We start from the raw sequence: 13,562 nt of genomic DNA, 5'->3' as shown, positions 1-13,562 counted from the left end.
AAAAAAAAAAAGATGATTCAGAACCGTGGTCCCGTCCTGAAGCTACGTGGGCGGCGGAGACGGCGGGCGCAGTGGGCGGGATCCGCCGCTGGCCGTCGTCCACGGCGACGGGAGGAAAATGGACACGCAAAATTACTTAGGGGTACTCTGTCAGATGGGGGGGCAAACACAAGCGGCCAAGTGGGCAATTCCTTGATTATTTCCCTCTTTATCCCCTCTTAGAAGCCAAACTCCAAAGTGGAATGACTCGAAGCCCGCTGGCTCGACGTGCGGCCCGATGTCTGCGGTGCTTTCGCCGGGTGGTCAGACGCATTAAAATTGAAAATCTGGTCTTTGTCTCCGACCCGAGGAACGTTTCCCGCACGTAGGCCTCGTAACAACCCACAAGGGACAAAAACACTGCGGCGGCGAGCGAGGAGCGGTCCACGTCTGCTGCGTCCAGAAAACAACACCAAGCTCACAGAGGGCACGAGTATGTGCACGAAACTACATGGTGTGTGTGTGTGTGTGTGTGTGTGTGTGTGTGTGTGTGTGTGCACGTGTGTGTCATCGGGTTGCGCAGTTGAAAAGCAAGAGCTCCAATCGTATCAAGCTAGGAAGGTCAGATTGAGAAATGCTAATGCTAGCATTGAGGCGAAACCATTGCTTCTCAGATAGCGGGGCGCGTGTGACCCCTGGGAGCATGCTAGCGGTGTAGCATTAGCGCTTCAGTGCAACGAGCATGCGTAAACACAAAACAGGAAATACGAAGTGCAGTGAACAATCCCTCAAGAGACACCATGGAAAAATAATTGAACAAGGACGATAAGAAAGGCGGCGATAATGAGACAAACCTAAGTCGGCCGAAAGCTAAGACGAGGAAATATGAGGAAGCGTACGTAGCGCTCGGCTTCACCCCGTCTGGCGGGAGACGAGGAAAGACCGCCGTGTTTAAAACTGCTGTCGGCAGACGGCGTGAAGCCAAATAAATCAAGGCGTGACATTAAGACGTCACACCCCATTACGCCGATAAGCTTTTTTCAGCAAAACATATTGACAACAACCACCCCGCTTTGTGAAAGCTACTTCAGTAAGCCAGCGAGCTGTTATGTTAATAAATGCTAATAAAGTTGCTCTTTGTTGCAAGTTGATCTATATTTCTTTTCTTTAATGGCGCGGAGCCAAAAGCAACATTTAAGCCCGTGTTTGAAAAGAACGGCAAAGCTAAAGTGCAACTTTTCTTCAAGGAAAAACCAAAAATATCCAAAGCGGAGGGACTCGCTAACTGTTAGCTGCTGTTAACTGCGGCGGCCGACAGCGAGGAAACGTCCGACGGGGGCGCTACATTTCGACAAGATGAGTCGGAGTGTGTGGAAAGGAACCGGTGCACAGAGTGAATAGATGTAAAAACGCCAAAGCGCTATGAAGATGTTGGTAAATCTATCGAATTTAAAAAGCTACATTGGAAATGTAGCCAAATGAGATGGCTTTGGCCCAAAACAAAGATGGCCGCCAGGGTAACCGGCACAGCTGTTCGCTAACCGTCATTAACCGTCTATCTTTGTCGTTTGACACACGAGTTAAACGGCCCTTGATAACATTCATCACGCAAGACGAAGACTTCAAACATCTGACCATTTTTTTTTTTTATTATTTTTTTTTTTTTTTATCATAACTGTCCTGATCATTTGTTATTTAGGACGGCGCTCCAGCTAACGGCTCCGGGCACGTTTGCGCTCGCAGCCCCCTCCGGTTTGCAGCCCTCGGCATGCGTCACCGCGCTTTCCCGGCTAATTCAAACCGAGGGTCGGGATGCCGAGCATTTTTTTGAGAGGACGAGCCGGTGAGTCACGCCGCGCTGGAAATGCATGCATGCTAATTCCAAAAAGCGCAGAGGCTGCCCTCGTGATGGATTAGTTGCTTGATGCAGCAGCCCCGTATTATAACCAAGATATACTCCCTGTATGGTTTTCTACGAATGTTTCTACTCCCCAGAGGGAAGACGGTGGACCGGACGTTTAATTTTTTTCTTGCTTGTTTTGTTTTTGTTTTTTGTTTTTTTTTGCAGCAGCAGCCCGGCACTGAGGCGAGAGCGAAAAGCGGCGGCACGTTGATACGAATCTCATTTGAATTGATTGAGCGGAGTGGCTCCCTTTGTTGCTCCCGTTCTGTTTGAGGAGGGATTTTTCGTTGTTTGTCATCAATAGATCCTGTGTTGAGATCAAAAACAAAATCGTTTGTCGGCCAAACAGGACCAACTGCGCGCCTGCCGTCTAATGTGGCTTGTGTCGACGTTTATGCGGAAATGCCTGGATCGTTTGTCACGAGAGGGAACCGAGAACACACATCTGAGCAAAAGAAAAAAGCTTGTTTTCCCTCCACTGGACATTGCGGTCGTGCGGTCATGTGACCCGGGTATGATCTCACTCATTGGCTGAAGCGCTTCCCCTGTTTCAATCCCACTGGGATAAGTTGGCTGTGTCTCACACACACACACACACACGGGTCATAAAACAGCCTCGACACGCTCATAAGGAAGGTTACGGTTTGATAGAAACTTTTCCTCCATGACCCCTGCCGGCGAGTGCCTCTCTTACAATAAAGCTAACAGGCTAGAAGCTAACAGGAAGTGGCCACTGACTTGAGATCTGTAACAGATTTTCACAGATATGAGCTGTTGCAAAATCAACTGTGTGAATAATCCGGAAAAAAAAAAAAAACATTTCTTGATTTAAAACACTCGCAAACGAAATCCAAATCCGGCGTGATTGGTCATCTTTTCCACCTCGGACATTATAAACCATCCCTTTTTTGATGTTTTCCCACCGCGGTCGACGGGATCCCCGTCCGCCATCTGCAGGAACCCCCTTAGAGACGGCGAAGCCGGTGACCAGACGGTGTCGTCATCCGATAGCACGTTGTTTATTAGCCGCGAGCGCTGACGGGGGTCGGGGCGGATATTGACACGACAATAGATCACCATACTTCCTGTCGGACCCGATCAATACGACAAAGTCCGATATCAATAATTCTGCTGTTTTCACAGATTTCCCTGTCACTGTTTTTAACAAGTCGTTCGCAAGGGAAGAGGAGAAGGAGTTTCACCAAAACGTCTGCGATCGGGGTTTCGCCACCGCTCTGTTATTGGTCAAAGACTCGTTTTCTCGCAAATGGACCCTTCGGTGTGGCGGGAATCGAATCCGGCGTCCGACGTTTGAAAAAAAAAAAATCGGAAATCGAATATTCCTCGCGGCTACGGAACCGCGGGACCAGGACGGTCTATTTTAAATGGTTTACCATGGGATTTCTGCATTCGTATGCAGCACCATAAAGCACTACCTTCTGTTTTTTTTTTTCCCGCCTTTCAATGTCACCTTCCGCCACGTCGTCCAATTAGTCGGGTTGCATCTCACGCGGACAAAAACACGGAGGAGAAGTTGAGCGACCCGCTCGACTCCAGCCGCTCCAAACTTTGCCTCCTGGATCCCCGGAGACAAGCGGGTGCTTCTTCCGTTGAGATACAGGCCGTTTTTATTATTTTTTTCTCCTTCCCCCCCCCCCTCAACTCAGAACAAACACCGGAGAAAATTCTACCTTCGTTTCGCCATTTTTTTTTTTTTTTTTTCGTCTTCCATGACATTCCGTATCATAGCAACAGCCTCTGCTGGAGGGAGAAAAAAAAAAAAAAAAAAAAAAAAAAAAAGCGGCGCCTCTGAAAAAAGGCTCTGGAAAGATTCAGGCATTACAAGTGAAGTTTCTGGTATTTTCAGCTGGAGAGAAACAACCCTGACGGGTGCAGGAAGTTGCGCTGAGCTGGACTTCCTGTCACATCCAGTGTGAATGGAAAACACCACCTCAGATCAATATGCAGAATAAGTATCTTCGGGGTGACTCTGAAATTCGCAGCAGCTCGCCGTTCGGCCTGGAATGCCGTATTTTTACGGAGACAAACGACGATACCGAGGCTGAACTAGCACGAGAGGGTTCAGTGACACCCCTCTCCAATAGGTGAGGGGTCAGAGGTCACGCAGAGCATACCGACGCTACCGACTTAGCATCGAGACCGGAGCTGTCTGTCACGTGACTTCACGCCAGGTCGCTCAGCACCGCAGCTCTGCAAAGAAACCAGGAGTCCGGCTGCGTTTTCACAAAAATACTGAATACTAGCATTGAGCGTAGCATGGGTTTGAAGAGCGGGAGCTAACCGCTGCCATACCGCGACGCCGCCCACCCGAATCAGGGTCACGTGACTCACCGCTTACGAGAAGTCATGAGAGCCGAGCGTTATGAGGTGGCGTTTACTCACCGCTTCAATTTTTTTTGTTTTTGCGGGGCGTCCGGCAGATAAAAAGCGAGAACACGAAAAGCCTTCGCGCGCCAAATAAAAAATAAAAAGGAAATGTTGCAAAACATATTGGACGGATCTTTGGACGGATGGAGCTGAAGAATTTCACCGTTCACATGATGAATGTTTCCATCTGGACGTCGCTCTTTTTCATTTTTTCCGCACGAAAACACCGAGCGTCGCGAGCTTCGGCGCCGATCGGCGGCAGATTACTCATCCGGCCAGATCTGCTGCCACCTGATAAATTAAACATCTGGACACATCTGGAAGGTCCCCCCGCCCCCGCGATGCGGTTTAACGCCCGGACAGATGCACCACGTTTTCGGGGCAAACGCTTAACGACAGACGCAGAATGAATCTAACTTTTCCGTTCCTCCTCTTCCTCTGTAGCGGATATGCTAATATTCAGCTAATGCTGTTTACACCCCCTACCCCAAAGGGAGGGAAGCGGGGGGGGGGGGGGGCTCCAAAATATTTCCACGCTAAGCACAAGCGACGGAGGAAGGCACTGGCATGAAACGTCATTATCTTCCTGCAGAAGACAAATTGGAAAAGGCATTAAGCCCCCCTGCTTCCCCCCCCCGATCCGACACCAGCCTGTTTACAGGAGACGCACTTACAACATCGCTTTCTGTCTTGAAAACTTATTTGCAACCTTCAGCCGGAAGAGAAAAACGCGCTCCGCTCGCTCAACACGTCGCCGCTTTGTATCCTCCTCCTCCCCGTGTCGACTGAGGATCTGAGTGTGCTTTCATTTTTTTTTTTTTTTTGTTTGTATATGTGTGTCTCTCTCTAATTGCACTTTGAAAATAAATCAATAAATCCAGGGGGCCGGGAGCGGATACACTTCCCGGCAGGTGAGCCCGCCGTCCGCCGAGGGGGGCGGCGTTTCGCCGTCCCGCCGCTCCGAGAAACGACTCCAGGGCTTTCGGATGCGATACGTCCATCCCCGGAGTCGCCGTCCCCTCGCGTCGACGCCGGCTGTCAATCACAAAGCCCATCAGCGCCACGCCCACGTCCAAACTCAACCACCCGGCAGAAGATAACTTCAGAGAGAGAGGACGCCAGGTGACGGGTTTGCGATCGTCTCCACGGTAGCGGTGTAAAAAAAAAAAAAATCGATACGTATCGATATATCGATCCGACGGCTGACGATCCGATGCATCGACGCGTCCGCAAGAGTATCGATCCACGTATGCATTTTACCCGTCTATTTTTAAGTTTGCTCTGAGGCGTAATTCTCACGCCGTGCCGCGGGTGGCGGTAACCTACTTTAACCTACTAACCTACCCTTCCCCTCTTTCAGCACAGTCTGTCAGCGGACACACCCTCTTTGGCGTAGCACTCGTATTTAAATATTCGGGAGGCGTGTTGAGCCGCATTCTGTAATAACGGTGCATTTTGTAATAAACTTCCAAAATGTAAAAACTTTTTCCTTTCATTTTGTCATAAAGCTGCATTTTGTAATAAACTGCCGCATTTTGTTATAAACTGCCCCGACGCATTTTGTAATAAATTTGGCCGCATTATGTAATAAGTTATTACATTTTGAGAAGATTATTACAAAATGTACTTGCGACTTTTTTATTCTCTAGGAAATGTAATAACATGGAATTTATAGAATATTCTCTGTTAATGCAATCTTTGAATAGTGTACTGATAGTAATTGCTAAGTATTGCTACTAGGCTAATACAGTGATACTAATAATAGGCCTAGCTTTTACAAATACTTTAAAGTAAAATAAAATACAATTAACAAACGTATGCGTTAGCATTGTTATGACATAATGCACCATGTTATTACATTTCCTAGAAAATAAAAAAGTTGCAAGTGCATTTTGTAATAATCTTCTCAATATGTAGCTTATTACATAATGCGGCAAAATTTATTGCACAATGCGTTGGGGCAGTTTATTTCAAAATGCGGCAGTTTATTACAAAATGCGGCAGTTTATTACAAACTGAAATGAAAAAGTTATTACATTTTGGGCGTTTATTACAAAATGCACCGTTATTACAAAATGCGGCTCAACAAGGCGGACATTGATATGGCTGAGAAGGACGCGGACTTACACACTCCTGTAGGTTTAAAATGGTTCGTGTGGAAGTATTTCGGCTTCCGCAAAAACGGGAAAGAATTGGTAAAGGATGTGGAATTGAAGTTAGTTACCGTGGCGACGCTTCTAATTTGTCGGCTCACCTGAAAAGACGGCGCGGTGTTGTTGAAGGCGAACGTTCAGAAAAAGCCCGGCTGAGTCCATTTTTCCCACAAAAGTTACCGAGCAGTTCGAAAACATATCGTATTAAAAAATCGTATCGTCGTTAAAAAAAATCGTATCGAATCGAATCGTCACGATGGCTCCGATTTACACCCCGACTCCACACACTCCATTTTTTGTCGCTATTTATGGCGGCCTGAGGGGGAAACGACGAGTCCCATTTACCGCCTTTCGGCCTCTCGATGTCGCTTCTTTGGTTGGTTGAATGACGAGGCCCCGCCGTCGCCACGGACACCGCGGGCCGAAGAGAGCGACATTATGCGGAAGCGTCCGGAACGCCGGCGGGAAAAGGATTTGTTTTCTTTGGATTCCTGGAGGGGAGTCTGGGCGGCAAAATCCGCACGCCAAGACCGACGAGGAACATCGCGGCGCCGCTCCGTTCGACGGCGGATCTGACATTTGTGCACGCGGCGTTTAGAATGTCACGCTCACAAGCCTCCCGCGGCGGGAAGGCGGCTATCAAAACAGAGGGGGGCGGCTTTTAAAGCGGCTGAATCACCTGTCCCACCGGGGCCGGGGGAGGGAAGGGGGTTTTTTTAACCAATACGGCCGCCGGCTGAGCAAATCGTGACTTAACCCTTTCGCTTCACGTTTACAGAAACGATCGTGCGATGCCGAGAAGCCACGAATGATTTCCCCGCCGCGCGACACGTGGATAAAATCGTCCAATCGATAGGATGACATCAAAAAAATCTTTACGGCTCCCCTTGAGAACACAAACTTTTATGATTTGACCGTCAACGCAGCCGAACGCCGGCGCCGGATCGATGCCGAGAGCAGCTAATTATCAAGATACTCATCTGCCGCATATTTACGGGAGATAATTTTAAGGAGCTTATGCCCGGGTGCCGTCCGCGTGCCACCTCTTTGCCGTCAGGGTGTTAGGATGAACTTTTTCGCACCGTCACTTGGCTTTCCGATCCCCGGGCCCCGTCTCAAGCGCGCATTATCCGTACGCTTAATCCCGGGCGCCGCAAGGTACGCAAGCTGTCATTGGGCGAGAGGCGACGGCGCCCCCGAAACACACAATTGACCCTCTCTTTTTCCATTATTGACGAGTCGAAGCCGGCGGTTCGACGTGAGCGCCGCTGCGGGCTGGGCGTGTTGTTGCTCGGCCGACGATAAGAAGCGCGAGGATCGTGCGACAGTTAGAGCGAGCCGGCGCCTCTCAGCCGGTTACGTCACCCATCGTAGCTTTTGCCGCTCGGTTTCAATCCACAGCAGTTTGGGGCGACGGTGAAATCCAATAATAGCCGGTTCGCTCGGGACGCGAGGCTCATTAACGGCCTTCCGAGGCCCGGCCCGGGTCGAACCCCGGCCGCCGCCGGCTAACACCCTGGAAAATTGACTCGGCGGGCCTCGGCGGCAAATACTCAATTAACCATCTCCCTTTCAGGAGGAGGACGATCTATGAAAACCCAGCCTCGGAATTTCGAGCGTCCCCGGACACGGGCTCCGTTCGCCCCGCTCGCCGAGCCGCTCCACTTCCACTTTGTTTTGATCCCGGAGGCCAATTATGTCACGCCGGCACAGAGACAAGACTCCCTCCAAAACAAAACACGTCGGCACGCCGAAGGGAGGCGAGTTAAAGATACTGTTTGTCTTGATGGCTCTTCAGAGTCGCCGCCGCCGCCTCTTTTTCCGCGGCTCGTCCCTTTTGGAATCAGCCTTTGCAAAAAAGGGAAACCGCAAAGCCAAATGCTCGCAAAGCGAGAAGCCGGGAGGAACCTCGGGGACGTCGTCCCGCCACCCGCGAGGGATCAGCAGGGACGGAGCCAAACGGGAGGTTTGGAAAAGAAGCATCCAGAAGAAGAAGGACAATAAAAGCGTAATGAGCTCGACAAGTCGACGGTTCGAGTTTTCCGCCGATTCCACCGCGACATTCTCGGTTCCTCGAGCGAAGACGGGCGGATCTGTTGCGACCGATAGAATGAATAAGATATAAAAGGATGATCTTGCAGCTGCTGAGGAGGAGCAGAACCTCTGCTCTGCATTCATGGCACGGAGGAGGAAAAACGAAGGTTCGGTCTGAGCCGACCTTCTGGACCGGTTCCAGAAGGTCATGACCGAGTCCCCGATTCGGTACTTCTTGGTACGTTGCGTGCCGGGGTGAAGCTTCACTCCAGCTCCTTCTGCACCGGAAGAAAGGCCGCGTCATCTACAATTTCTCCTCATTTTCAACCCGACGTCAGGGCAGGAGGTGCGAGCGTCACACGCGTATAAATATCTCCGGCGGATTTTCAACAATAAAGAAGCATTTCATCCGTGGGGGGGGGGGGGGGACTGGATTTGTCTCGCAGGGCGCTAATTCACTTACATGTGGCTCAATCTGATTCCGCGTCGTGAGTCACGAGGGGAAGCGGGAAGGAACGGCCGGCAGCTCCAGGTTTGGTTTTTTTTCCTCCCCAGAGGTGAGTGGCAAGCAAACACACAAACACACAGTTTTCTCATGCGTGATCTGAAGTCAACGGGAGACCCCTCGGGTCCCTTAAACACGGAAGGAGAGCTCTTTTACGTAACCGCCAGGTCCCGCTCGGGCGTCGCACCATTTACCAGGCCTCGCTCTCACCTCCGCAGCCCCCCCTCCCCCCCTCCCTCCCGCCGCCGCCGCCGCCGCCGGCCTCATAGTATATTAACAGCCGGTCGAGCGTGGAGATGTGAAGTCAGCGCCGAAGATGGGGCGAGCAGAGCGGAAAGCCGGGAGCTCGAGAGAAGAAAAAAAAAAAAAAAAAGATAAATTGCACGGCAACGCATGAGCAGATATTTTCATAGCTGGAAAGGGCGAGCCGCACCTGGATCCGCACAGGCACGCACAGGTTCCACCGACAATCACCCGTCAGAGGCCGGCGTGGCGGACGGCGAGGCGGCGCCGCGCTCGGACGATTGTTCACACATGGATTCAAGTCCAGTCGGCGTGATGAAACGCCGGACGCGCCGCTAATTGCACGCGGCGGGCTCCAATACGGCGCCAATCGCCGGCAGGAACAAAGAGGAACCGACAAACAGGAGCTGATCGCCGCCCTCCGGGGGGTCTGATTTAATTCTACGTCCCGGAGCGCTGGCCTCACACCGGCAGATTAAGCTGTTAGCGACACACACACACACACACACACATACTGAGGCGGGTGTTTTTTTCTGGTTGGCCGGCTCGGGGGAAAATCTCACCCCCTCACGAGGGACGTCCTCCACGTCGTGGCGTCCTCCACCTTGGTGGACGCCGGGAATCGGAGACAAAGCTACGAATTAGCGCCACTCCAACTCTACAGCTCATTCATTAGCTGAGCCGCCTAGCCTCGCAAACACACACACACACACACACATTCACCTCCTGAAACTCCACCTTCATTCATCCACCTTCTTGCTTCAATCCCTTTTATGACGGTGTTGTTAAGAAAATAAAATAGCACAGGTTCTCTCCTGGCAGCTCAAAGCTACGCTATCATCTCTGACGGAGTTTGTCTCCGACGCCGTGCGGATCATCGCCGCGGCGCCGAGGAGCTCCTTCAGCGACGGACCCCTTCGCCCGTGTGCGCGAAAGAGAGATTTCACAGGTCCTTCCTTCCAGCTGCCGCTCCGCCGATTAACACCAAGCCCTGCTCCCCGCAGAATTCACTCATTTCTCGCAGCGGATTTGTTCTTTATTTTTTTTAAAGTGAATATTTACGACGCAAGTGCCTCTGCTGCGCTGAAACTTCCCCGCTGCGGGACGAGGAGGTGAATCTATTCTTTCCCGCTTCATCCGAGGCGTCACGTTTCTGCGGGAAAACGTCTTCGCCCTCTTTGCCTCTCCAAGGCGAAACCCCAGAGGAGGCGGAGCTTCCGGTTCGACGCTAACGCTAGCTAGCTAGCCGAGCTCCGACCTCTCTCGCCCTCGTTCCTACGCGGCCTTCTTAAAACATTATTAGAACGGGGAAATTAAACATACGTATATAATTAGAGAGGCCCGAGTCTATATCTCATCTCCTCCGAGCCAAACGGAACTCTTAAGAGATCTGGATGAATTCTAAACAGCCGGCGGGCAGAGCCGTCCCGGCGCCTCCCAATCAGCCTGTCTCATTACCTGAGAGCCTGTGAGGAGCCGTGCATTTAGATGAATGGTAATTAGGAGGACAAATACAAAAAAAAAATAAAATAAAACACTCCCTTTGGGTGTTAACGGACCGGTTCGTCTGCCGCCGGGGGTTTCGGGGGCGCCGGAGGCCCGAGGTGCCACATTACGGCGCCGGCGCTCACCGAGCGGTGACAGATCATCAGGTAAAGACGGATGAAGATGGCTCGTCTTCCTCCCGGAGCGGCAGAGTCCGGGAAGCCGAGACGGACGGACGCTCGTCGCGGCCGCCGAGTAAAATTCGATTTTAACCCCCCCGCCTCCTCCCCTTCTGGTTGCCGTGACCACGAGGATGCTGTTCCCCCACAGGAAATCAAGCACACCTTTTTTTTTTTTTTTTTTTTCATATCTGAAACAATCAACTCGCCTGTTATCGAATCTTACCGGTTTAATTTAATGAGGTACCGAGAAGCGGGTTCCCGCAGGAAATGTTCATCAGGAGGCCGATAAGGAACGGGACGGCCGAGTCTCCCGGGCGAGGAACGCCGGGAACCAAAGACACGCCGAGCAACAACTTGCGGCAACGAGGCCTCTTCTCGCTTGGAAGCGAAAATGGAGGACGGTATTTTTCGGACTACAAGTCACGCTTTTTTCATGGTTTGGCCGGTCCTGCCACTTATATTTGGAAATATACTGCTCCAAAAAATAAAGGGAACACTTGAACGACACAATGTAACTCCAAGTCAATCACACTTGTGTGAAATCATAGTGTCCACTCAGGAAGCAACACATTTTGACTTGTTTTAAGGACATTACATCAAAGTTGGATCAGCCTGGAGTTTGTTTTTACACTTTAATCTTGAGTGTGATTCCTAATCCAGACCTCCATGGGTTGATACAATTGATTTCCATGGATCATTTTGGTGGGATTTTGTTGTCAGCACATTCAACTGTGTAAAGAGCAAAGTATTTCATGAGAATATTTCATTCATTTAGATCTAGGATGTGTTTTTTAAGTGTTCCCTTTATTTTTTTGAGCAGCGTATATACGGTCACTGCACATGTTCGATGACAGCCGCGAGGCCGCTCTCTCGGTTTCTGCTACTCCTTTAACTCCAGTACCGCGGAAAATTTAAAATCTAAACCTCAACTTATAAAGACAACCGAGAGAGATGGAACACAAATGCCCGCAAAAAGAAAATCCTCGCCTGCAGATTACAAGCTGCGAGGAGTGGAATGTGCAGGATACTCTAACTGCAATGAAGAAAACCAAAAAATGCTAATCTTGGGCTAAAAGCAAGAGGAGCAACTTCACAAATGTAGCTACGTCTCCACGCCCAGGTAGTTGCCAAGGCGATGAATATAAATGAAATTACCTTCTGGTTTTCACCACTTCACGTGACGCAACCGCCTCTATCAGAGTACGGAGTTGCTCAGAAGTGACACCCAGGATGAAGAACTCAGTGGATTTAGTGATTCAGAGTGAGATCGGCGGTAAACTTGTGACGCTACGCTCTTTATGCTCTATTTATCAGGGGTACTTTGTGATAGAAGACTATCGGCCAGAATAAAAGGAAAGGCGTACAAGACAGTGGTGAGACCGGCGATGATGTTTGGACTAGAAACTGTTCCAATGACCAAAAGACAACAGGCAGTGTCAGTGCCATTTTCCATTTTTTGTAATTTAGTCTCAGATTTGGATAGAATATTATTGCATCATATTTGGTGATTGTTGATTATAGCATCATTATTTATAATTACTTTATTGTATTTAATTTTGCTTTTTTGTTGAGTACATGCTTATCCATGGCATATGTATTTATGTTTATGTTAGCCAAATAAGGTTGGGAGCGTGCGCTGAGCTATGACGTGGTCAGTTCAAATGTGTATAAAGGTAAAACTGTTGGATCCCGGGGCTGATTCGGTAAAGGACGGAGCGAACACACTGTTTTCTACCGTCGTCAACAATAAACACGCGTAACGACACGTTCTTCCCGTCTTAGAGCGCTTAAATGAGTGAATACTTTGGCAAATACTTAGAGGGAACTTTAGCCACTACAGGCAGAACTAGAGGTTTGCAGAGATGAAGATGTGGAGGTTCTCTTTGGGAGTGACCAGGATGGAGAGGATCAGGAATGAGTCTATCAGAGGAACGGCACACGTTAGATGTTTTGGAGAGAAGGTCAGAGAAGCCAGACCGAGATGGTTGGGTCACGTACAGAGGAGGGATAGTGAATATATTGGTAGACGGATGCTGGAATTGGAGGTCTGGAGGAAGACCAAAGAGAAGATTTATGGACGTAGTGAGAGAAGATATGAAGGTAGTTGGTGTGAGAGAGGAGGATCCAGAGAATAGGGTTAGATGGAGAAAGTTGACTCGCTGTGGCGACACCTGATGGGAAAAGCCGAAAGAAGAAGAAGAAGAAGAAATAGTTAGGTAACAAACCAGACAACTATTCGGCCTGTTGCTCGCTGTTCTATTGCGGTACTGTTGAGAGGAACGTTCAGAGTTGTGTGATTTCCTACTGTGAGTGTGTTTTGGGATGAGAGACAGCCAGACAGAGAAGATCAAATTGTTATAATTGTTCTAATAAAGATAAGGTTTAACCAGCAACTCGTCATCATTTGCTTTACACCGTGACTTCAAATGTTTGCTCTTGCTCTCTGATTTTATCAATTAAATTTCCCCCCCAAAACTGTTTTCTTCTTCATTATGCATTTTTTGGCTGGTGCGTCTCTAAAAATGCGGTGCCCTTTTTAGAAGTACAACAGACGGCATCCGTCCGTCCGCTCGAATGTGCAGAGACAAGATAGAAGCCTCGTGTATTTTGAGACAGCGATCTCAAAAGATCGTACGAGCGGAGACGACGTTGCCGCCCAAAATCCAACAAATCACAAAACCCGTCGCCGT

General features: G+C 49.7%; 1 protein-coding gene across 4 annotated transcripts in view; it reads right to left on the bottom strand.

The window, feature by feature from the left end:
- trappc9 (trafficking protein particle complex subunit 9) overlaps nt 1-13,562 on the bottom strand; it is a 146,791-nt gene that overhangs the window by 72,230 nt on the left and 60,999 nt on the right. The window lies entirely within an intron of this gene.

Source organism: Fistularia commersonii, chromosome 24, assembly GCF_037954325.1.
Source record: "Fistularia commersonii isolate RoL2024-O1a breed Wild chromosome 24, RoL_Fcom_v1.0, whole genome shotgun sequence".
Taxonomy (NCBI): Eukaryota; Metazoa; Chordata; class Actinopteri; order Syngnathiformes; family Fistulariidae; genus Fistularia; species Fistularia commersonii.
The sequence above is the reverse complement of the archived record's forward strand: the minus strand, read 5'-3'. Positions and strand labels throughout refer to the sequence as shown.